The sequence below is a fragment of the Lissotriton vulgaris genome, chromosome 1_1 (genome assembly GCF_964263255.1).
Source record: "Lissotriton vulgaris chromosome 1_1, aLisVul1.2, whole genome shotgun sequence".
NCBI classification, from domain to species: Eukaryota; Metazoa; Chordata; class Amphibia; order Caudata; family Salamandridae; genus Lissotriton; species Lissotriton vulgaris.
The window spans coordinates 1333698411-1333723833 of record NC_141685.1 but is presented as its reverse complement, the minus strand read 5'-3'; the positions used below and the strand labels follow the sequence as shown (position 1 = coordinate 1333723833).

The 25423-nt window shown below is 43.9% G+C and overlaps 1 protein-coding gene and 1 long non-coding RNA gene across 2 annotated transcripts in view; one reads left to right on the top strand and one right to left on the bottom strand.

Annotated features, from left to right (window-relative positions):
• Nucleotides 1-25423, top strand: part of LOC147749119 (transmembrane protease serine 12-like) — a 516520-nt gene that overhangs the window by 227508 nt on the left and 263589 nt on the right. The window lies entirely within an intron of this gene.
• LOC147749120 (uncharacterized) lies at nt 10579-12251 on the bottom strand. The gene is made up of 5 exons (XR_015309937.1): nt 12209-12251; nt 11798-11911; nt 11608-11699; nt 11203-11290; nt 10579-10709 (listed from the first exon to the last, which is right to left on the bottom strand). It is a non-coding gene; the product is annotated as an uncharacterized LOC147749120 (long non-coding RNA).

The following is a 25423-nucleotide window of genomic DNA, read 5'->3' as shown; positions in this document are numbered from 1 at the left end:
TTTAATCCATCATCATTCTTTAGCTCACTTCGCCACCCCAGTTCAAACATGGCCATGTGCAAATCAGTCTGACCCTGTACCTCATGGGAACAGTCCAGCCCGAACTGCAAAGCCATGTCTTCCCTGGACCGGTTTCTGGCTAATCAGCCGTCATCAGCCAGGCTAGCTTGAATCCAGTGGCGAAGTGAGCAAGGGACCCACGACTGGGCATACCCTGCCAACTTAGGGCGAACAAAGCAAAACCAAAGGGGATGATGGATGGAGTGTTGAACAATGCAAGCACTCACCCCCAGTCAACTGATCTTCGTTTAATCCATCATCATTCTTTAGCTCACTCCGCCACCCCAGTTCAGACATGGCCATATGCAAATCAGTCTGACCCTGTACCTCATGGGAACAGTCCAGCCCGAACTTCCAAGCCATGTCTTCCCTGGACCGGTTTCTGGCTAATCAGCCATCATAAGCCAGGCTAGCTTGAATCCAGTGGCAAAGTGAGCAAGTGACCCACGTCTGGGCATGCCCTGCCAACTTAGGGCGAACAAAGCAAAACCCAAGGGGATGATGGACGGAGTGTTGAACAATGCAAGCACTCACCCCCAGTCAAACTGATCTGGGTTTAATCCATCATCATTCTTTAGCTCACTCCGCCACCCCAGATCAGACATGGCCATGTGCAAATCAGTCTGACCCTGTACCTCATGGGAACAGTCCAGCCCGAACTGCTAAGCCATGTCTCCCCTGGACCGGAAACAAGCATCCTGGGACCGGTTTCTGGCTAATCAGCCGTCATCAGCCAAGCTAGCTTGAATCCAGTGGCGAAGTGAGCCAGGGACCCACATCTGGGCATACCCTGCCAACTTAGGGCATACAAAGCAAAACCAAAGGGGATGACGGATGGAGTGTTGAACAATGCAAGCACTCACCCCCAGTCAACTGATCTGGGTTTAATTCATCATCATTCTTTAGCTCACTCCGCCACCCCAGTTCAGACATGTCCATATGCAAATCAGTCTGCCCCTGTACCTCATGGGAACAGTCCAGCCCGAACCGCCAAGCCATGTCTTCCCTGGACCGGTTTCTGGCTAATCAGCCATCATAAGCCAGGCTAGCTTGAATCCAGTGGCAAAGTAAGCAAGAGACCCACGTCTGAGCATACCCTGCCAACTTAGGGCGAACAAGGCAAAACCAAAGGGGATGATGGACGGAGTGTTGAACAATGCAAGCACTCACCCCCAGTCAACTGATCTGGGTTTAATCCATCCTCATTCTTTAGCTCACTCCGCCACCCCAGTTCAGACATGGCCATGTGCAAATCAGTCTGACCCTGTACCTCATGGGAACAGTCCAGCCCGAAGCTGCCAAGCCATGTCGGAAACAAGCATCCTGGAAAAGGTTTCTGGCTAATCAGCCGTCATCAGGCAAGCTAGCTTGAATCCAGTGGCGAGGGGAGCAAGGGACCCACGTCTGGGCATACCCTGCCAATTTAGGGCGAACAAAGCAAAACCAAAGGGGATGATGGACGGAGTGTTGAACAATGCAAGCACTCACCCCCAGTCAACTGATCTGGGTTTAATCCATCATCATTTTTTAGTCACTCTGCCACCCCAGTTCAGACATGGCCATATGCAAATCAGTCTGACCCTGTATCTCATGGGAACAGTCCAGCCCGGACTGCCAAGCCATGTCTTCCCTGGACCGGTTTCTCGCTAATCAGCCATCATAAGCCAGGCTAGCTTGAATAAAGTGGCGAGGTGAGCAATGGACCCACGTCTGGGCATACATACCCTGCCAACTTAGGGCGAACAAAGCAAAACCAAAGGGGATGATGGACGGAGTGTTAAACAATGCAAGCACTCACCCACAGTCAACTGATCTGGGTTTAATCCATCATCATTCTTTAGCTCACTTCGCCACCCCAGTTCAGATATGGCCATAGGCAAATCAGTTTGACTTTGTACCTCCTGGGATCAGTCCAGGCCGAACTGCCACGCCATGTCTTCCCTCGACCAGAAACAAGCAGCGGGGGACTGGTTTCTGGCTAATCAGCCAGGCTAGCTTAAATTCAGTGGCAAGGTAAGCAGGGGACCAACGTCTGGGCATACCCTGCCAACTTAGGGCAAACAAAGCAAAACCAAAGGGGATGATGGATGGAGTGTTGAACAATGCAAGCACTCACCCCCAGTCAACTGATCTGGGTTTAATCCATCATCATTCTTTTGCTCACTCTGCCATCCCAGTTCAGACATGGCCATATGCAAATCAGTCTGACCCTTTACCGCATGGGCACAGTCCAGCCCGAACTGCCAAGCCATGTCTTCCCTGGACCGGAAACAAGCATCCTGGAACTGGTTTCTGGCTCATCAGCCGTCATCAGCCAGGCTAGCTTGAATCCAGTGGCAAAGTGAGTAAGCTATCCTGGCTGATGAGGGCTGAAAGCCCGAAACCGGTCCTAGGATGCTTGTTTCCAGTCCAGGGAGGACCTGGCTTTGCAGTTCGGGCTGGACTGTTCCAATGGGGCACAGGGTCAAGACTGATTTGCGTATGGCTGGGTTCAAACTGGAATGGCATGGTGAGCAAAAAAACGACAGATTTAGGCCCAGATCTCTGTACTGGGGTGAATGTATGACATTGTTCTGCATTCGGTCCATCAACTGTTGTTTTTGCATTTGTCACCCTGAGTGGGACGGGTATGCTCAGACGTGAGTCCCGTGCTCTCCATGCCACTGGAGTCAAGCTATCCTGGCTGATGAGGGCTGAAAGCCCGAAACCGGTCCTAGGATGCTTGTTTTCAGTCCAGGGAGGACCTGGCTTGACAGTTCGGGCTGGACTGTTCCCATGGGGCACAGGGTCAAGACTGATTTGAATATGGCTGAGTTCAAACTGGAATGGCATGGTGGGCAAAAAACAATGGATTTAGGCTCAGATCTCTGTACTGGAGTGAATGCATGACATTGTTCTGCATTCTGTCCATTAAATGTTGTTTTTGCATTAGTCGACGTGTAGTGTCAATGGCAAGACTCTGTATTTAACAGATACCAGGAAGTTACACATCCATTTTGTATGTCCTTTCCCAATCACCCAGATCATCAACCCAGTCACAATGAAACTGAACTTAGAAGAGGACCACCAAATACATCTGGAATTTCAGGTTTTTCTTCTAAAACATTTCAAATCTCATTCAGTGAGTCAGCTTTGGAGTAGGTGGGGGGCACGGTGCACTGTATGCTTTCCACGTATCGCGCACCGTGCTTAAGTTTTAGACTCTTATTTTAATTTTGACCCCTGGCTCTTTAGCTATAATCCCCATGCCCTACCTCAAGGCCCCCACTTAGGAGGTTAGGAATTTACTGAAAGGCAATGCCCGGCCACGCCCTAGGAGGATAGTAGCCCTTTCCTGAAAGCTCACGCCCGGCTACACCCATCCTGACATTTCGTGGAAGTTTTTGGATCAGCTGCAATTTTGAGTGTGGTATTATACATATGGCATTATATATACTACACCCAAACGAGCAAGCCTGTTCTTGGCTTTCAGCATCCAGACAGAGGGGTCCTCAATTCCTGCATCTTTTACCTGAATCTTAGCTATTCTTCCATTAACCACGCCAGATTTTCTTCCTGGAACACTTCACCTAGAATCCCTAATAGCTGGAATTGCGCCTAGAAGAGAATACAAAAGAAAAGGTTGAAAAAAGAACCCACCACAAAATAAACACCTGGGAGAGAGAGCAAGAAGAGGAAGAAAGGAAGGGTGTACCTATAGTATTTGTAGCATTCAACATAGAAACAGATTATCTGGTTTCTTTCGAATTTGAGTCCCTGTACACCTGCATCTAACAAGAACAAACATTGATAACAGTGGAATCACAGCTTAAAGCAAAAAATCCTGATAATCTTATTCCAGTGCCTTTCATCATGAAATATGCAAACCTGCCAATGAGAGAAAATTTCTTCTAGTTGGAGAATCGCCTTTATTTGCAGACATCAGGGACTTCAATGGAGAGCACTTGGCTCTGAGCCTGGCAAATTTTTACATGAACTTATAAAGAAAATTAACACATCTTCAGTCCAGACAACCCATTGCATGCCCAGTTGGGCATCTTAAAACACTACATAGATGTCATCTTTGTCATTTGGCATGGAGATGCTGATTCCATCAATTCCTTCCACCAATAGCTGAATTCTCTCAAACAATTTCTGAGATTCACATATGATTTTAGTAGACAAACTATCCTTTTTGGATCTTCTGATTTTTCCCTGAGTGTGCACATTGAAAACAAAGCTTTACAAGAAGCCTATGGCACGTAAAGCTCTATTGTCCTATGAGAGCTATCACTCTAAGGCATTAAGAGAGAATTTGCCTTTTGCACAATTTGTATGTGTCAGAGGCAATTGCTCGTCTGTCCAAAAATACAAAGAGCATGTCACAAATCTATTTAGCCAACTGTTAGACAAACACTATCCTGCACGACTTGTACATCAGTCAGCAAAAAGAGCGAAGAATAACAACCAACACCCAAGCCTCCAACAGGAAGGTTAGTGTGCATGAACACCTTCAATAATTTCTCTGGGCATATAAAGAAAACAAAATGCAAGAATTGGCATATTTTAAAGAAAGGAGACAGGCCAATTCCGTGTCCATTGGTAGCCTTCAAAAGAAGCAGCAATCTAAAAGACAGATTGGAACACACCAGACCAATGATGGCCAAAAGTAGAAGACAAAAAACCCTGTGGGGATTACCACCTGTACTTGGGCACTTCCCTTTGTGGGTCTTGTGGAGTATGTGCCCATACCTCGTACTCCACACAAATAGACACTGGCCTAAAAACACTGTGGGAACAATGTCAGCACAGAAACTGCAACAGTGAGAAAGTAATTTACATAATTACATGTCCGTGTGGCCTCAGATATGTGGGGATGACAACAAGGAAAATCAGAATACGCATCACAGAACATATCTTTTACAGGAGATGACCAGTGGATCCGTACTTTGGACATACAATTTGACCACTGATGTTACATCTTGATACATCCTGTTTTAGATTTTTGTTATATCAGTTTGAGCATTTGAGCAGGAGCATTTGTTATATAGGTCCTGAGGAATGCTGCTACACCTCTAAGGAGGGTTATAGGCAGAAACATGTCAACCTAATTCTTTTTACAAATCCAGCGGATGTGACTACGCCCGCTTGGCCCTCTGCCTACTTAAAATCCTGACCCATAAATTGTATCTCGCACCTTGAAGCCAATTTTAGATCTCAGATCTCCCATTCACACCCTGCTGTTCCCTAACCACCACGTGCTCATTAGTAAAGTATTTATTATACCTCTGAAAACATCCCTGAGCTCCTCCCTCTAGTGAGGGGGTTGTAACCCGCTCCGTGGCTAGGCATCACAGTGTGACGAGGTTCCCTTTGATGAAGCAAGCCACCTCTGGTGGGTGAGGGAATTTGTCCATAAACGGGAATACTCCACATGCTCTAGGTGCACCTTCTTTTCTTCCTCTTCTGGCTCTCTTTCTCTCTAATAGACCCAGGTGAATATTTTGTGGTTAATTTAAGGATTTGGGGAGTCAACTCCTGCTGGTGTTTAAATCTCCACGGTCCCCTTTCTGTGTTTTGATTTGCACAAAGAACTCAACAAACAAAGGAAAAAGGAATAAACGGTTAGACTCTTTACCACATGTACGCCAAAGACAACCAGAAACCCAACAACAGTTTGCAAGGTTAGAGCACTAATTAAATACGTTATTTGGTTAAAAGCAATTTTTTTAAAGACAAGTCGAACTGTTGATGATTACTTTAAAAGAGACAGTGAAAGACCTGAAATGTACAAAAGACTGAGGAAGGCCTCAAAAGAAATAATTCTCCCTTGTGATTCCTCTTGAGAAAAAAACCAAATCGATTTTGAGACTTTAAGATAATAGAAGGTAAAGTCAAATGTGTTAACTTAACCTAAGAACAAAATAATTGTATGTGAAGCTAAACTAGAGCATTTGGAGTTATACATTTCTCATACTCTATTTTAGGGTATAAAGATAGCTGTTTGAAAGAACTTCCTTGACAGAGAAAAAGACAATGTCACCAGTTGCTTGAGAAAATCACAAAAGAACGAAGTTAGCCTTGTGTTCTCTTAGTGCAATAAATCAGGTAAAGGTTGTGTGGTATCTGTTATATTCATAGCTAACCTATTGGAGTATGTTACTCCTCTGTTTCCATTATTAGATAATGTATTCTATGTAGAAAGCTTCCATTGGTTAGCATTGTATTCCATGTTAGAATGTTAAGGTGATTATATGGTTATTGCTATGTCAGTTAGCGGAGCTCCTGGGTCATTGTGTAAGCTGGAAGCCGTTTCCTTTGTTTCCTCCAATAAACCTATTCTAATAGATCAGTTAACAATGCCATTTGGGTGGAAAATTTTCTGTTACCACTTGTTGATGACTTGATCAATTTTGTGAGTCTTTCCAAATGGTTTACTAAATTGGATCTTTCTGTGGCGTACCATCAGGTGTACAAAGTCATCATCTTAAGGCGTTTGTTACCCCTGATGGTACATTCCAGTTTTGCCATATGCCATTTGGACTGGCTTCAGCGGCGTCTGTTTTCCAAACGTTAATGACAAGAATGATCATGGATGTGTCGAATGTTGCTGTCTTTCAAGATGACATTCTAATTTTTGTACAGTCAAAGGTAAAACATAATGATTGTGTGGAGAAAGTCTTCTCACTGTTGGAACAGAATGGTGTCACTATGTGTAAGAATAAATGCACTTTTGGAGTCAATGCAATAGAATACTTAGGCCATATGTTAACACATGAAGGTGCCAAACCTAAACCAAGTATTATTGATGCCATTGCCAAAACATCTCATCCTAAAGACGGAGAGCAATTGAGATCTTTTCTCAGATCTTTGTCAAATTTACTTAAAATTCAATAAGAATTATGCACGAATTACAGAATGTTTTAGGGATTTACTGAAAAAGAATACTATTTTTGAATGGTTCCCAAGCTGTCAACAAAGTTTTGATAGCATTAAATGCAGCATTGGGACTACACCATTTTTATAACCTTACTAGCAGCCGCCCCAGCGTTGCCTGGAGCAGAAAGGGGCTGGGGGCAGTAAACCCGCTCCCGCCCTGACCCCCTCCCGCACCGACTCCCTCCTGCCCCCTCCCACCCAGACTCACTCGCGCCCCCCTCCCGCCCAGACTCACTCGCGCCCCCCTCCAGCCCAGACTCATTTGCGCCGCCCTCCCGCCCAGACTCACACGCGCCCCCCTGGTATACGGCTGCTTTATCGAACCTGCCAAGAGAATGCTCCACCACATGGCAAGACACACTGCACAATCCCTCCCGCCCAGACTCACTCGCGCCCCCCTCCCGCCCCGACATTTTCATTTACTGCTGCCTCCTTACCTGTGCCGCCTCCTCACTGCACAGCCGCGCTCGTCACTGCACCGCCCTCCTCCTTGTCGTCATAACGCACGTAGCGTCGTGCCCAGCGCTAGGTCCCGGCTGGCGCTACTTTCAGGGGACTACTTTGTTTTGTAAATTAATTTTTTTATTTTGCTTTTATTTATTTATTTATATAGCCTATGTCCATCTACACACCCTGACATTTTCAAAGATGTATCGGGTGTGTAGATTGGCGCTGTGGTTTCCGAGATTACCTTGCCAAAAGGTGCAAGTTCTCTCTTTATAATAGTAGTATAGATGTTCAAGGGTGAGAAACTTATGCCACTGTTGATGCTAGTGTTTATGGCATAGGTGCGGTCCTTTCCCAGATGGAGGGCAATAAAGAAATTACCATAGGTTTTGCTTCACGGAGAATTCAGAAAGTAGAAACTAGATATTCGGTTATAAAAAAGGAAATGTTGGCCTGTGTTTGGGGAGTTGAAAATGTACATCTCTTCTTTGGGGCAGGAAATTTTGCATTAAAACAGATCACTAACCATTAGTAGATATTTTATCGGAAATAAAGATAATGAAAGCTACTACCAGATTATCCAGGTTAACAACCAAGTTGTTGGAGTCTAATTCTTATGTTGCATACATTGCAGGTGGCAAGAATACTAGAGCTCATTTTTTGTTGCAACATCCTATTGATGATTTATGCGAAACTGATGATCATGAAGAAATTGATTTACCTCCATAGGGTGCTTGGTTGTTTTGGACTAGGGGAGGGGTTCTTGCGCTGGACTATGGTGCTATATGCCTTGGCGATGGCTAGGGTGAGATCAGGCCCGCTGATTTCCCAACAGTACCAAATGGAACGAGGCACGAGGCAGGGCTGCTCACTATCCCCGCTGCTCTTTGCACTCGCAGTGGAACCCCTAGCGCTATCGATCCGCACTGGAGCCCATTATAGAGGACTGCGGACCTTGTCAGGGCACCAGTACATTTCCCTTTATGCTGATGACCTATTGCTTTTCCTGGAGGATGCTGGAAGGCATTGGCCGGGGCTGACACAGTGCTCACTGCCTTCGGTGAGGTGTCGGGCCTCAGGGTGAACTGGGCGAAAACTTGTTTGTTCCCGGTCCGCGGGGGAGAGCCCCAACCCGACACCCCTAGAGAGATCAGGTGGGCGCTTAGCTGCCTCAAATATCTGGGGGTTTACGTGTACCACATCCCTGCTGACATCCTGGAGGGCAACATTTCCCGATGCGCCCGGGCACTGAAGGGTAGCATGCCCTTCTGGGCCACCCTGCCCCTATCGGTGGCAGGGCGCACAGCATTGCTGAAGATGGTGGCACTTCCTCGACTGCTATATTATTTCCGGACGCTTCCGATCTGGATCCCACCGGCAGTCTTCCGGAATTTGAGCTCACTGCTAGTGGCATTCCTCTGGGGATCGGGCCGCCGCAGAGTTGCGCTTAAGACCCTAATGAGACCTAAAGCGGAGGGGGGGCTAGCTGTACCCGACTTTGAAGCTTATTACTTGGCCGCCCAACTGCAGACCTACACCCAGGAGATAGTGCAGGAGTTTCGAGGACCAGAGGAGGAGTGGGGGCTGGGCATTCCCAGACACGTTCTATCCTATATTACGCTGCAACAGAGGCTGGCCCTGAGGGACCTCACATTGGAGGAACATACTATTAGATCGTGCTGGAACCGGGAGCAACGCAAGTCGGGAATGAACCACCCGTATGCCCCGGAAATCCCACTCGCGATGCTCACTGCATTACCGCATGGAGACGATTGGTCACAACTGTGGGCTTGGGAGGACGCGGCCATACAGATCATAGGTGACCTTTATGAAGATGGAGTGCTGTTGTCTTTCCAGGCGCTTCTGGACCGCTTCGACATTCCCCGGGGTGACTTTTTGCTCCATGCGGCGGTCACGAGAGCACTCCAAGCGCACTGGCAGAATGGTTTTGAGGAACCACAGATGTCAGCGGCGTGTCAATATGTTATGATGGCGGCAGGAACAGTCAAAGCGGTAACGTGTTTGTACTCCAGGATGGTCAACGAGAGGTTGCCTCCGTTGGACACACTCAGGACCCGGTGGGAGACAGACAAAGGGAAGGACATCCCGGAGACCACGTGGGCCCAGCTGATGCGCCGGACCTGGAAGAGCACACGTAACGCTCAGTTCCAGTTGGTCCACTTTTACATATTACACCGCTCCTATCTGATTCAGAAATTCTTCGCCTCTGACAGGGCGGCCTGACCGAGGTGCCGGACGATTTCAACACTTGTTTTTTGCAGTAGTGTTAAACAATTGGTCCTGAAGAAAGCCACTGGTCTACCTATTGTCTTTGAATGGCTGAGATAGTTACCATCTTTTTATACTATCTAACACTATTTTTTAACCTTGACATTATGATGACCTCTCAATAAACTTGCTTTCTGGCATCATAATAGTTAATTTTAGTCTCACGTTGAGTGTTCTCACACACTTTCAACACTGCAAATTGTTTTTCACCACCACTGCATCTTCATGTTTGGCTGTCTCACATCACTAGTGGATCCAGACTAGGACATCGCACGATAACAACTAGTGAGATACCTGGAAGAGATACCAGTTTATCCACAAAATCCCAGGTGATGATGCTCCACCGCCAGGTGGGCTGATGGGTTTCTTTTTCTCCTAATTTCGGTACATTATGGAGATACCTATACAAGACATTCCTTTTGCCACTGTGTCTGTCGCCTTAGCCTCATACTTTCAGACCACTAGTATCCCTTTTTTGTCATTAGATAAATTGATACAACCAGAATGTTTGCTTTTGAAGATTTTAGAAACTGCTCATGGTGGTCACTTGGGAATGACCACCACCAAATGCAGAATGAGAACTGATTTTTGGTGGCCTGGTATGGATGGAGACGTATGTGGCAAACAAGGACCCCCTGATAAGGATAAGTTTCCTTGGTCAGGGCAAGCAATTTGAAGTAAAGTAACAACCCAGGCAAAATACGAATACTGTCAAGGTTCAAGAAAATAGCAGGGAAATTATATAATGAACATGAAAAGGCACTGAAATAGCATTCAAAGATTGCATTTAATAAATCTGATTAAAAATGTTATGAGGATATTCATCACATAGAAACAAATAAAAATACATTAAAAGTTTTTACAGTCGATATTCACTAAATATGTATCATATTTTATAAGTAAAAGAATTCCCAATAGTGTGAAGGAAAGATGGGTTCCGTCTACGCGTTTCGACACGTTGGAAGTGTCTTCCTCAGGACGCTACCATCTTGTAGCTAAAAATAGATAAATAATATTTACATAGATTGTTTTGTTTATGCTAGACAGTGCACATTATTCAATACATTAATAAAGGCATTTTACTCGAACTTTTTATCCCCAGAAAATTGATGGTGCAACATGATGTACCGCTTTTGTAATAAAACATAATACATGTTTTTTCAATAAAATGATAACCCAGATATGATACATTGTAGTACACATTTTTCCATTTTGTCATGGTAGAGGTTGGCATAGAGTTAAAGGGAGAGATAACCTAAAGTAAGAAAAGGGAGGGTATAAGAATAATGTCTACATTATAAAAAGAAGACTGGTGTTTGCTCAAAACGACAAATAGGACAGTTCTCTTATTTGGTTAATCAACAATTCCTTTTTAAACTTTTTAATATGTTAAGCTTAGGCCTGGGGGAGTTGGGAGGTAATATTTGGTTCATTCTGTTTAGAGATCTAACCATTACCTATGTTTTCTAATTGAGGGTTGATGCTTACCATATGTTGCCTTCATTAGAGTAATAGGAAAAACGGGGGGGAATTATGGAATAAGTCCGATTCTGATCTCTGCGTGAGGCTTCTTTTTCTGTATATATTTAGAGAAGAGAAATGAACCAAAAAAGCCAAACATGTAATCGTAGTGTTAATTTGGAAACACGATTGTCAAATTCTGTTTATCAGTTTTTGAAGTTCAGTTAAGAGATGCTTTTATTCGAATTTGTCTCCTATATTTATCCTGCAGAATCCCCAGTTCACATATATTTAATTAATTTGCTCATATTCCACAGTGCATAAAAGAAATGGTATGATATTAATCCAGCATGTGCGTATCTAGAGCTGGCGTCTTAGTTCTAATGCGTTACCATTTTAAGTTAATTGGGCTGATTGTTTAGAAAGATGTACCTGATGGCGGCTATGATTTTATTCTTTCTGCCGAAGAAGCGTGTCAGCAAGGATTGCCGGTTATCAATTACGGGAGGGTAAAAGCTCAATGGCTGCAAAGAGTTAAAAAGTGAACATTGTTTTAATTCGTGATTGTTTTAGCAGTGTGGGACTAACTGCAGTAACCTATATAGTTCTTTTTTTCATGTACCTGCAGTTATTAGACGTTTTGTGACCGGGATAAGCACCGCAAAACACTTCGTCTATTTTAAGTTGAAAAAAGGATATTTGGTGGCTTGATCGAGTTTTCAAACACATTTAAACGCTGTGGACAAAGATAATTGATTTATTAAGTTACGCACTGTTATCAGCTACATGTAATTCAACTGAGATAACAAAGACAACGGTAACACAAACGTAGCGATTTCCTTTTTTAACTGATATTGCGTGTGTAGCAGCTTGGATAGTTTGTAAGTTGTTGGCGATGTTAAAAAACGCGGCTATTGTCTGGTATCTAAGGGTACAAAGAGGAAACAACTTTTAAGTATTGCATTGATTTATACGTCTAAACTCTACACTGTTTTCTGAAATAGGGGAAAACGGCTAGCAATGACATTCTTACCGTTTTCAAGAGTCGCGTGTGAAGACCGCAAGGGTGTAACAGCTATTTCTCATGATAAGGATCGGATTTGAAACAGCGTAGGCGAGTTGCTTATATATCCTGTGTGGAGATAGGATACTGGTACAAAAGACGCCACCTCTTAAGGTGGTATACAGCAACTATTTGTATCCCACAAGAAATATGTTTAAATGTTAAAGTGTGTGTCCAAGCTCAAGATATCCTGCGGAAACACATGATATAAGAGATATTTATAAATATGTCTAATAGAATCCGTCATGAGACGAGTTTTTTATCCCATTTAAAAGGGAGCCATCTCTGTGCAACTTGTATATGCGGAGATCTTCCATCTGGTCAAAAAATGCATTACTGTCAATACTGCCCCCCCAGTCCCGAAATCGCTAGAGCAATGCAATGAACTTGCAGACTTTTTCCATAATAAAGTCACGCAGATTTACTCTGCTTTCCCGGTAACAGACAACAATTCAATTAATCAAAGCCCCCTGAATAATCCCCCCCTGCAAGGACAACCCAGGCTGGATCATTTTTCCCCACTAAACTTGGAGACACTGCAACAATTGGCAGCCCAAGTCAAATCGGGGTCTCCCCTCGACCCTGCCCCACCAGAAATACTGCTCCAGGCGGGCCAAGCCACCTTTCCAGTGGTGCTAGAGCTCCTTAACTCATCCATTTCCTCCTGCTCAGTACCAACTGGGTGGAAGAGAGCCATGGTACGGGCTCTGCTAAAGAAACCCACCCTCAATCCAGAAGATCACTCTAGCTACCGACCAATTTCATTACTTCCCTGGGTAAGTAAAGTGCTAGAGAAACACATAAATACCCGGTTGACACAATTTCTGGAAAGCCATGCACTCCTGGACCCAACCCAGACAGGTTTCAGGCCAAAACATGGCACTGAAACTGCTCTGCTGGCAGTCGTCGAAGAGTCTCGAAGGATACTGGATCAAGGGGGATCAGTGGCAGTGATCCTCCTTGATCTAAGTGCAGCCTTCGACACGGTCAGCCATGCCACTCTGCTGAACCGTCTGTATAACATCGGTGTCGGAGGCGACGCTCTAAAATGGCTGGAATCATTCCTGCATAACAGATCCTTCCAGATCTTTGATGGGGACATAACATCAGTCAGAAAACCCCTAGACTGTGGAGTACCACAGGGCTCCTCTCTGAGCCCTGTGCTCTTCAATGTCTATATGAAACCATTGGCTGGGCTCGTCGAACCATCAGGCATAAAAATTGTATCATATGCCGACGATACCCAGCTAGTGGTTTCACTGACGCAGGAAAGCACCGGTCACACCTCAGGAAACCTGATGAACTGCCTAGAGGATATAAAAAAGTGGATGACAGGCTCTTCATTAAAGCTGAATGGAGATAAAACGGAGCTCATGCTCCTAGGCTCTGCTTCACCCACTTTACTCCCGTCCATGTGGCCTGGATGTTTGGGCACTCCTCCCATCCCCAAAGAGAGTGTAAAAAGCCTGGGAGTATGGCTGGATAAAAACCTCTCCTTCTGCAACCAGGCCACTAAACTTTCTGCCATCTGTTTTGGCTTACTTAGAACACTAAGGAAGGTCCTCCCCCTCCTCCCAATGGAAGCAAAACAAGTGGCAGTTCAGGGCCTGATCCAGTCCCGGCTGGACTCGAATAACGCTCTGTATGTGGGGGCCCCAGAGCTGTCCATGCGAAAACTGCAGGTCGTCCAAAACTGCGCCGCCCGCACGTTGCTGCAGATTCCAAGGACGCAGTCCGCAAAACCCGCCCTGGTCGCCCTACACTGGCTCCCAGTAAAGCAGAGAGTGGCTTTTAAGGCACTATGCATCGCCCATCGAGCTTTCTGGGGGTCTGGCCCAAGGATCCTCAACAAACTGGTTACGCAATACCATCCCAATAGAAATCTCCGATCTACGGAAGCTTTTCTAGCCGTAGTCCCAAGAGTGCGGAGAGCCAGGACCGGAGGAAGGATGTTCTCCTTAAACGCTGCGAAGATGTGGAACTCACTCCCGCTACAAATCAGGTCCAATCCCAACTTACTCTCATTCCGAAAGCAGCTGAAAACTTACTTGTTTACTAGATCCATCTAAGCTCGTCTCCATCACTCATCAGTTCTGTTTTTTATGCCTCAGCGCTTGGACGCCCATTGGGGCAGCAATCGCGCTTTACAAATCACAATACAATACAATACAATACAATATTTATAAGTACAATAATAGTCACTGCGAGGAAAAAGTGATGAGTTTGCTGAAACAATGTCAAATCCTATTCCTATTTATCCGGCGACGAATTGAAGAATATTTTATAAATGGGGTACGTCTAATGGATGTATGTATTGTTATGTATTGTTATGTGAACTATATTATAGATCGCTATAGGCGAACATCTGCCTAAATTTTGGGCTCATATCCTGGGAACATATCTCGAGAGATGAAACCTTATATGATAGCTTTTCCCAGGGCAGTTCATTGTTTAATCCCTGGGTAAAAGTGCCCAGGGAAAATATCCAAAATACTTCTTTCTTTTTCCTGATTTTGTTTCCGCCGTTATTGTTGGGAATGTGAATTCTCTCTAAAATCCGCCATCTCAAATCTGATGGGGAATGTTTAAATTCAGAGAAATGGCTAACTAGAGGGGCTGTGTACTTTGATGTTTTTATCGCAGATCTGTGTTCTGTAAGTCGCGTTTTCGTAGCTCGCGACGTTTCCCCTACATAGCCCAAATTACATGGGCATATAATTAGATACACTATGTTGCGTGTATTGCATGTCCATAGTTCTTTGGCCTGGATGTTGTATTGGTTAAATACAAATGATTCTCCTGTGAGAATAGTTTCACATGACTGACAGGACCCACATTGTGAGGTGCCTCTCACGTGATTTGTTCCATCTATAGATTTTTGTATAAATGGTGGATTGTTGGTCAATGCAGTATAGCGGGATCGGACAATGAGGTCCCTCAAATTTTTATTGCGACGGTGTGCAAACATAGGTTTGTTCAATTTTTTCTGTGTGTGGTCCACATTGAGGAGGTGCCAGTTGGCATTAATTATTTGTCTGACAGTGTCATTTAAAGTGGAGTGCTTTGTTATGCATACCAACTTTGGTTCCTCTTTGTCTTTCTGTGATCTGAGTAGAGCATCTCGATCATAGAATCGGGCTCTTCTGTATGCTTCCCTGACGAGGCGGTGGGGGTAGCCTTGTTCAAGGAATTTCTTTTTTATGATGTCTGATTGATTGTCATAGTCTTTTACATTAGTGTAGTTCCGTCTCACTCTGAGGAACTGAGAGAACGGAATACTATCCTTCTGGTTTCTCGGATGGTAACTTGTAAAATGAAGGAAGGTATTCCTCGCTGTCGGCTTGGTGTATAAATCCACCTCAAGCATGTTGGAATTATGTCTAATATATATATCCAAAAACTCTACTTGGGATGGATTGATATGGGCAGTAAAGCGTAAGTTGGTATCAGCAAGATTGAGCCAGTTTAGGAATTCTTGCAGAGTCTGTTCCCCATGGATGGAGACGTAGAAAGATTAGTGGAAATAATGTGTACAAGGTTGTTGTAGCGACCATCATTTAATGACTGTCTCCACTGATATGTCTCCCATTGTTGCGCCAGAAAAAGTTTAGAAAAGAATTGCAGTTAATTTTTTACTTCCTTTTCATATATTAACTCGCATTATGAGATATTTCCTATTAATGATTGATCATCTCTTGAGGTGGATTGAAGTAGCTGAACCCATTACTAACACTGTGATTTGTTTTAATGAAGTTTTTATGTGGGAAAGTAAACCTAAAGAATTACTTACAATGGCGTGCAATTTACATCTTTTGCCATTGCAGAATTTTTAAAGAGAAATGCGGTAAAACATTTTCACACCACTTTACTGTCCTCAAGCCAATGGAAAGGTTGAGGAGTTTAATAGAGTATCGGTGGAGTGCATTCAAATTGCAATACAATCCAAGATAGATTGTGAACTGGCTATTAGAGATCTGGTTTGGGCTTACAGATCCACACCTCATTCTATCACAGGCAAGATTCTGTTTGAACTTATGAGGGGAAGGAATGTTGTTTTGACATTATGTCCCTTTTGGAGAATGGAATTGAAAAATCAAGAATATGGCGTCACTGAAGTCAGTAAGGAGGCTTCAAATCTAAGTGATCCAGCTAATGCTTCAAGATATGAAAAGAAAATGTTTGAAAAAAGTTTATCTAAAAGGAAAATCTAATTTGAGATTGGTGATCACGCATCAAAGAGCCTATTTTACTCAGAAAGGGATCTGCTAAGATCCTGTTAATATTGAGTGAAATTAGAGGCAATGCTGTAAAAGTAACTAATGGTCAGTGATGGACAATCTGGGCAACACTGCTGTGAAGAAAATTTCCAGTAATGTGTTGAGAAGAAGCATTAGAATGACCGGTTTACCCAGTTTGACCGCTGAAAAGTGTCCCTTATTTTGTTACAATATTTCAAATCCTTCATGCTTCATATATTTTTTCTTAATTTATTTTATTGCTTTGTTCTTTTCTCTTTGTTGTTGCTGTTTAAAGAAAAAGGGAGGGAAAAGATGTGTGGTATCTGTTACACTCATAGCTTAGCCTATTGTAATATCTTACTCCACTGTTTCCATTAATCGATAATGTATTCAATGTAAGAAGCGATAATTTGTCAGTCCTTTTTTTTCTGTTAGAATGTTATGATGATGACATGGTTATTGCTTTGCCAGGTGGCGGAGCTCCCGGGTCCTTGTGTATGGCGAAACCCATTTCCTTCATTTCCTCCAATAAATCTATTCAAATACTTTCAGGAGTGGAGTCTTCCTCTATGCTAGAAAGGTAGATCTATAAAAAATTTGAATAGTGTCAGGAGAACTCAAAGGAGTGTATAGGCAATTAATGTTTTGTGTTTGTTCTCGTCAGGAATTTTCTTATGGTATTACAACCCCCCTAGCAATTAAGGAAGGAAGAAATACGGACTTTCCCTTTAAAGAACCTAGTAGCTCGAAGTGGTCATGAAGCCTGCTCTCTCTCTCTCCTCCCAACCTCTCTTTCCCGAGGGGCTAATCTCACTACAAACGATTATCTAATCCATGTGTTCAGTATTTAGCCTCTTGGGGCATTGGTAGAATAGCTTCGCTTCAGTAGAAACCTCGTCATTAAGGTGTGTGGCACTGGCCTGATACCCACTCCACAATTGTAAGAGACGCATCTGTAAACAATTGACTTTAGTAACTTCTTGCAGTATACAGTTCATACTCTTGAGGGATAGCAATATTAATGTGTAGAACTGTTGATTATAAACATAAATGTCTTGTTAGGGATCCAGAGGCTAGATATGTTCTGGTAATAGTGGTTTTGGTAGACCAACCAGGTACAGCTGGCAAGTATATGCAGGGCCGGACTGGGAACCAAAACCGACCCTGGCAAAGTGCTCGGCCGGCACCCTGGGGGTTAGGGGGTGCAGCTGAGCTGTTTGCCAGTGCGGTTTTCGGGGGACGGCCCTGTAACAAAAACAGCCCCCCAGTGGCCCAAAACCAGCCCCCACCGTTGCGGTCCACCGGGGGAATGCCCGGTGCCCGCTATGGCCAGTTCGGCCCTGAGTTTATGGATAGGCGGGGCTGGCAACTGAGTGGTGGGTGGGTGCGTGCATCTAGGCAAGGTGAGTGGCAAATAATAAAATAATTTTACTTACCCTGCTTGCTGCAAGTAGGAAATCCTCCTCACTCCGGTTCTTGTTTTGTTGGCTTTACGGGCTCCATCCTCCAGGCAATTCCCCAAACCAATCCTGGTGCTACTCTCAAGCTGGTAACCAGCATGAGAGAATCACCAGGATTGGATAGAGCTGGCTCGCTTGAGGCTCCTTCAGGCCCTGGAGGCCTGTGATTGGCCTCCACCCAGCTGTTCAAGACAGCTGGGTGGAGAAGTTTAAAATGCGCATGCCACTTTGGCCAGCACAAGAGAGACACCCAAACTGACATGCATATTTTGGAGCATCCAGCCAATCACGCTCCTCTAGTACTCTAAGCTGGCAATCGGTAGCAGAGGACACCCCCCCCCCCCCCCCCCCCCATTTTTCCAAACGGTGACACGCTGGCAGCTGTGGCATGCTAAATGTGAAAAATAAAATATCAATGAAATCATTTCATTGCCATTTTATTTTTCAAGTTCAGCGCAGCTGCAGCGGAGGGGGAGCAACGCTCACCCACCCTGACGAGGAAAACGTCCCTGAGACCAATACATACTCATAAACATGTATTGTCCACATTCTGGCAGTTATACTATGTTTCATGAGCTAGAGTGATATACAGGCACACTACGACTGAAAGCTTATTTGGGGTGGAGACTTTGATTTTGTGATAGATTTGATAAAGATCTGGCACACATGATCTCCCCCTCCAAAGTTACTCCTGAAGCTCTGCGATACGAAATGGAACTTTTAGATACATATGACACATGGTGGGAGGAATATGAAGAGGAAACAGTATACTCATATTACTCATCTGTGTATGACTGAGCATCAAGAATAGATTTTTTGTTATCAATCCATCAATCAATCAGAGTAATTGTGAAGCGCGCTACTTACCCGTGATGGTCTCAAGGCGCTGAGGGGGGGGGGGGGGGGGGGGGGGTGCTGCTACTGTTCAAAGAGCCAGGTCTTGAGGAGTCTTCTGAAGGTGAGTAGGTCTTGGGTGTGCCGTATGGGGATAGGGAGGTTGTTCCAGGTCTTGGCGGCGAGGTAGGAAAAGGATCTGCCACCGAAGGTCATACGTTGGATGCGGGGGACAGCGGCGAGGGTGAGGCTGGCGGAGCGGAGCTGGCGGGTGGGGGTGTGGAAGCTGAGTCTGCCGTTCAGGTATGCTGGTCCGGCGTTGTGGAGTGCTTTGTGTGCGTGGGTGAGGAGCTTGAAGGTGATCCTCTTGTCCACGGGGAGCCAGTGTAGGTCTCTCAGGTGGGGGTGAGGTGGCTGCGGCGGGGGGAGTTGACGATCAGTCGGGCGGAGGCGTTTTGGATGCGTTGTAGTCATTGTAGGTGTTTGGCTTGGATTCCTGCGTAGAGTGCGTTGCGGTGGACAGCAAGCAATCACTGACTTGTGGAGTGGTGAACTGCATCCGGCCAGTAGAGTGCAGCAGAGAGCTGTAATCGTAATCGGAAATACCGAAAACGCCAGAGCCGCCACGCCGAGTAGCAAGCAGCAAGAGGGAGAGCTACGGCGGCGGTACCTCACCTCGCCTGACCAGACCCGATCTGACCAGATCCGCAGCGGATGTGGAGCGGGAGCCGGACCAGGACCAGGACCGGGACCGGGACCAAGAGACTGGGGGCCGAGCCTAGAGTCACCACGGCTCGGAAAGGAAAAGGGAAGAGAAAGAGGTGAGAGGTGGCCCGGGGAAAAATACTCACAAGCAGATGGGCGGGGTGATAAGTGAAGACACCGCGACACCGCTACCTCAGGTGGAAGGGTCAGCGACCCTGCTTTGAGCATCCGAGCGCCACACCCCATTTGACCACTGAACATAAAAAAATATTAAAAGAACAACGACAAAAAATTTTACAATCCGTGGGTGTTTGGTGCCCTTTGTGAACTGTTCTTAGTAGGGACTGCTCCAAACTCAGCAAGTTCTGTGCTGTAAGAGTAAGAGTAGGAGCAAGAATACCGGGCTTCTGTGGAAAGCTGCTGCTAATGAATCACCAACCACCTAACAGTAGCCTCAACCACCTTAAACCTTGTTTTTTGGGAGTCGTGATGTTGCCCTGAACTCTAGACCTCCATGGGCTGCTGACCCACCCACTGCTAGTATCACTCTCTTCCCCGACGGCAGCTGCTCTTTGTTGCTGTTAGTACCTGCCTACTGCCATTGCATCCTGCCACCTAGCTGTGTTGTGTTGCGCTAGAGGTTGCCAGTGCCCTTACAGCTTGGTGGTACCTCTCTGGTGGTTGAGGCGGGGCGCACGCCAGGGAGCAGACATGCTGGGGAGGCAGAACGGTCACCAGTGGGATTACGGGATTGCCAAGCTACGGAAGGACGCAGAACGTGCGCATTTACTGGGCTGTTACACAACCAGGCCGAGGAGGCAGATTGATACATCTAGAGTTATAACAAGAGAGGAAGAAGCTACGGAGCCCGTTGGTCGGTTGTGGAGACTGAGTGTACGAGACTAGGAAGAAAGAAGGGGAGTAGGAAGTAGGAGATTAATACTATCTTCCACGGGTACCCTAGCTGCACACAGTACGCAGAGCTAGAAACACTACAACATACGTTACACTGATTGGCAAAAGTGAGGTATCAATTAGAAATGCGATCAGGCAAAGAAAGATCTGTGGGTAGCCCAAAGAAACGTATCCGGAAAAACCAAGCGCCGAAGGTACTCAAGAAATCTAGAGCTAAAGCAGACCTAAGGGGGACGACTCAGACGCTAATCTCACCTATAGCGAGGATGTTTGAAAAGTCTACAAAAATCCCACAGAAATTTGACTTTATGAAGGACCCAGCAATGGCACTTATGTCAATACAATTAGATCCAGAACCAAATATGCTACAGTCCCCTATCAAACCATCAAATATATCTAAAGAGAACTTGGACCCATTTGACAAAGTTGGGGCCAGTGACTATATCTCAAACCAACTACTAAGTACCTGGAGTGGGCAAAGCGAAGGGCAATTCTCTATATATAATGAATACACAGAGGAAAGATCAAAGAATCCTAACAACCTTGATACCACCAAGAATGTTGTTAACGAAGGGGCACCTATCCCAATAGAGGCCAAAGTGATCATTAGAAAACAACAGGATAATATATTAGAGGAACACCTTCCAGCTTTACCACCGGGACACCTAGAGAACTGCGAGAAGGATAAAATTGAGTATGAACAAGGTAAACAACAAGTAGGCATTGAACTAATGAAACCGGAACACGGTCTTACCTCACAAATAAAAGCTGGCAGAGAAAATAATATAATACAAAACTTGGGATCTAAAGACCAGTTACAAGAGTCGAATCTTAATCAACTACAAATACCTCCCAACACTAACAACATAATAGGTAGTAACGACTTACTAGTACCTACAGATGACTTTGTATCCATAACCAAAAATCCCATTGACAATATCAGGGCCTCACCGTCAAAATATGTACCAACATGTGCAGACAAAGAACTTCCAGGGAGACACAATAATAATGAAAATATTAATAATACGTCGGATCTCAAAGAAACAGATGGGATCAAGAAAACAAAAAAACAAGAAAAACTGGATGCAGGAACAATATGGGATATACACTACCAAACCTCAGTATTGACTCTTGAGGCACTATCAGCACAATCAAACAAAATGGATATACAAATAGATATTTTGGGATTTATGGCCAACGCAGTTGCCGGAATTGAGACCAAACTAGCAGAACTAAATAATCTAATAATAAAAGTTCAAAAGACATCAGCACCAAATTACATCGAGTGCTCATGTTCCCCAATAGTCAATAAGCTGGTAACTATACCGGAGGTCATGAAAACAATCCTGGAGGACATTAAAGAAAGTGTCTGCATTAAAAAAAAGGACACATGTAAGGAGGACGGTCTTCAAACTAAGATTAGTGAAATTATACCTGTAGATAAACAAGAACAAGTGCGACAAAAACTGTGTACTGCTAACACATCAAATGGGATCATAAATCTGAATAAAAATCAAGAAATAAATACTATGGGAGATGAAAAAAAACTGCTGAACTCACTATATGAATTGAATAGAGAAGGAGAAAAGGAAGAGGATATGGTAGCCTTTGAACCAACGAAAAGACAGAGAAAAAAGCTGCGTAAAGCGAGAAACAAGGCACTAAAGGAAAACACTTTTCAATTGAATACTGAATTGGTCACATCTAACAAAGAAATAGGAACAACAATAGACACTAAATCGGACTCAGTGCCAACTAGGAATGAAGCAGGAACAAAACATACACAAACAAAACTAACAGATGGTAATACTAATGGAACAAATAAAAAAATAAAATATAACACCAACGGGAACAACCCAACAAAAGGCTCAAAAACTACTGAGGGAGATAATAAATACTATGACATCTTCTTAAAACCAACAGTTTCCAGTAATAATCATAATCCGGTACAAGTTAGCAACAGTACACTAGCTGATAACTCCGAGGAAAATAATCAAAACTTAGCTCAGGAAGATGGAGTAAAGCGAATAAATAATGGAAACGGATGTATAATAAAGGATATCCTATTTATTCCAATATCCGAAGTGACCCAGCAAAAGATATGATCAAAGAAAAGTTGTCAGGGACTGCATCGGAATCCGGAAGATCCTCACAAAACGAGAAGGACCAACACAATCATATAACCCCACTAACACAAAGAGAAGGAGATAAAATACATCTGGTAAGCATCCTGAGGAACTGTAACCAAAACGCTGATCTGGAGGCAATGAACGAAACAGGGAAAAAGGGATTACAACCAAAACCTTGGAAGGAAAAAGAACCAACAGAGGATTTAATATACCCAAATATCCAAAATAATTTGGTAATTGAAAGAAGAGGTCAGAACAGGCAGATCACTTATATGGATTACAGAAGAAATGGAGCCACCAATGGTGAAAAAGACAGGTCCACACAACTCGTCCTCACACCACTTTATGAATCAAAAGGTCCACACGACATACTAAATAGAGGAAATATCCTCCGACTGCTGAAATCGATAACAGCGCTTGAAATGATAACCACAAAAGACATTACATGTGTGGGCTTTCAGCCAAACCCTGAAGGAAGCCTCCCGCTAACGCTACTAACAGTCACCACAGGATCGTTAGTGGACCTAATCTTAAAAGAGCATGATACCTTTCTTGAATGGGGTATACAAATCAGTCATCCACTTCCAAAGGTCTATCCAATCCCACTTCTACATGAAGGACGTCAAACAAAAAAATTACAGTCTGAAAGAATCGAGAGTGCAATTTCTATTCTAAAGAATCCTCTTGGCAAAACAATCATCGAAGATAAAAAACGTCTGATTAGTCCAAAGAAAGACAATACTAATGAGGTAAACGAAAAATGGATTACAGCAGCCTTGCATGGTAACAAGGTACATTGACAAGACTCGCCACTAATACCATTACAAGAACAGAGCACAGCAACCTCTATAATGAAAATATGCTCATGGAACATCAACGGGATTAATAGTAAGTTAAAAAACGCCAAAATAGAAGGTCTCTCGGATCAAAACCAACTTATATTATTGCAGGAAACATGGGCAATAGATCCACTTATGTTAAAAAATTACAAGGGGTATTTTGTACCAGCAATTAAATACAAGAAGTTTGGCCGCCCGTGCGGAGGCCTAGCAATATACGTTCCATTGGTATTAGACGCAAAACACGAGCAAATACAGACAAATAATCCAAATCTACTAGCAGTAAAATTACGATACAAAACTCGCAGAAAGGGGTCGTATAAAATCTTGATATTAGTCAATATCTACATACCACCGAAACAGAAATTAAAGAAAGAGATGACTGCCGCCATAAACTATTTACTTCTGGAACTAATCTTGGATGAGCCGTTAGCGGACTACATCGTATCAGGTGATTACAATACAAACTTGCTGACATCCTTTGTGCGGGATGACTTCGTCCAAACTCAAAACCAACAGTGGGAAATCCCGGATCCAATAATGGAACCTAGAACATCTAATAAACAAAATAGAATAGGGATAAACTTGGTAAAGAACTTGGAAGCACTCGGTTTTAGGGTACTAAATGGGAGATTCACAACAGACTCTCCACTGGCTAGCTCTTTTCATTCAACTAACAGTAAATCATGTATTGATTACACATTTACATCATTGTGTACTTTCAGCAGAGTGACTTCCTACTATCTAAAAAAAGTTTTGAACAGCGATCACAGCCAGCAAATCGTTAAGATAAAGTTATTTTGCGCAGAATCTGAAAAGTACTCGATATTACAAGGCCAGATCAGTACCATAAATTACAAGAAACTTACTTGGAAACATGAAAATATGGAGGAGACTATTGCAATGACAAAAAATCTAGCTGTGGAATGCTTTGATGAACAAACAAAGTGCACTGCCCTAGATAGATGGGCTGAATTTACACAGAAAGTGGTGTCCAACAATTCAAAAATAATAGGTAAACAAAGGAAAAAGAATACATTTATGAAGATAAAAGAAACTAAGATCTATCTCCCATATGCGGTAAGGAAAACTAGAACCATGAGAAACAGGCTGAGGAAACAGCTAACCAAGACCCCACTTAACGAGGAAATACTGGCATCATTAAAAACTACAAATAGCACCTTAAGGAAACTAATCTGGAACGAAAAAAATAAAGACAAACAAGAGCTTTTAACAAAAATCTATTACGCAAGTACTTTAACAAACTCGCGGGAATTCTGGAGATTAATTAATGGACTAGCTAGACCAAATAAGGTTGCTATAGGATCCAGCTTATCTGAAGAAGAATGGGTGACGTTCCTTAAAAAACATCTAGATTCCAAATCCACAGCACCAAAACAACCTGCAATCAATCCGATGTATATAAAGGCTGATCAAGAAGGCGATTGTGATATTATAATAACTGAAACTCAAGTGGCTGGGCTAATTAAAAGACAGAAGGATGGGGCCCCCGGCCCTAATGGTATCCCATTTGCACTATATAAGGAAGCACCTGATTTCTGGTCCACATATCTTACAGATGTTTTTAGAGAAGTAGTGGAGAGCGGCCAAATCCCTAAATCATGGAAAGGATCATTAATAACACCAATCCTAAAGAAAGGAAATTGGCAACTATTGGAAAACTATCGCCTAATTACATTGCAGGACACCGATGCAAAGTTGTTTGCCGGACTCCTACTGAAGATCTTAACGGAATGGGCAAAAGAGAAACAGGTACTGCCTGCGAATCAAACAGGCTTTATTAAGGGACTTGGTACATCCACAAATATTTTAATACTATCACTACTAATAGATAAAGCAATCACAACTAAAGAACTGCTATATCTGTGTTTCGTAGACTTTAAGTCTGCTTTTGACTGTGTTGACAGAGAACTCCTTTGGGAAAAGCTTAACAAACAAGGAATTCCGCATAATCTCTTACAATTGATCCGGCTCCTGCACACAGAAACTTGGGTAAAGGTAAGGTTAGGTGAGGGAAATACACTAACCAGAAAAATCTCTACAT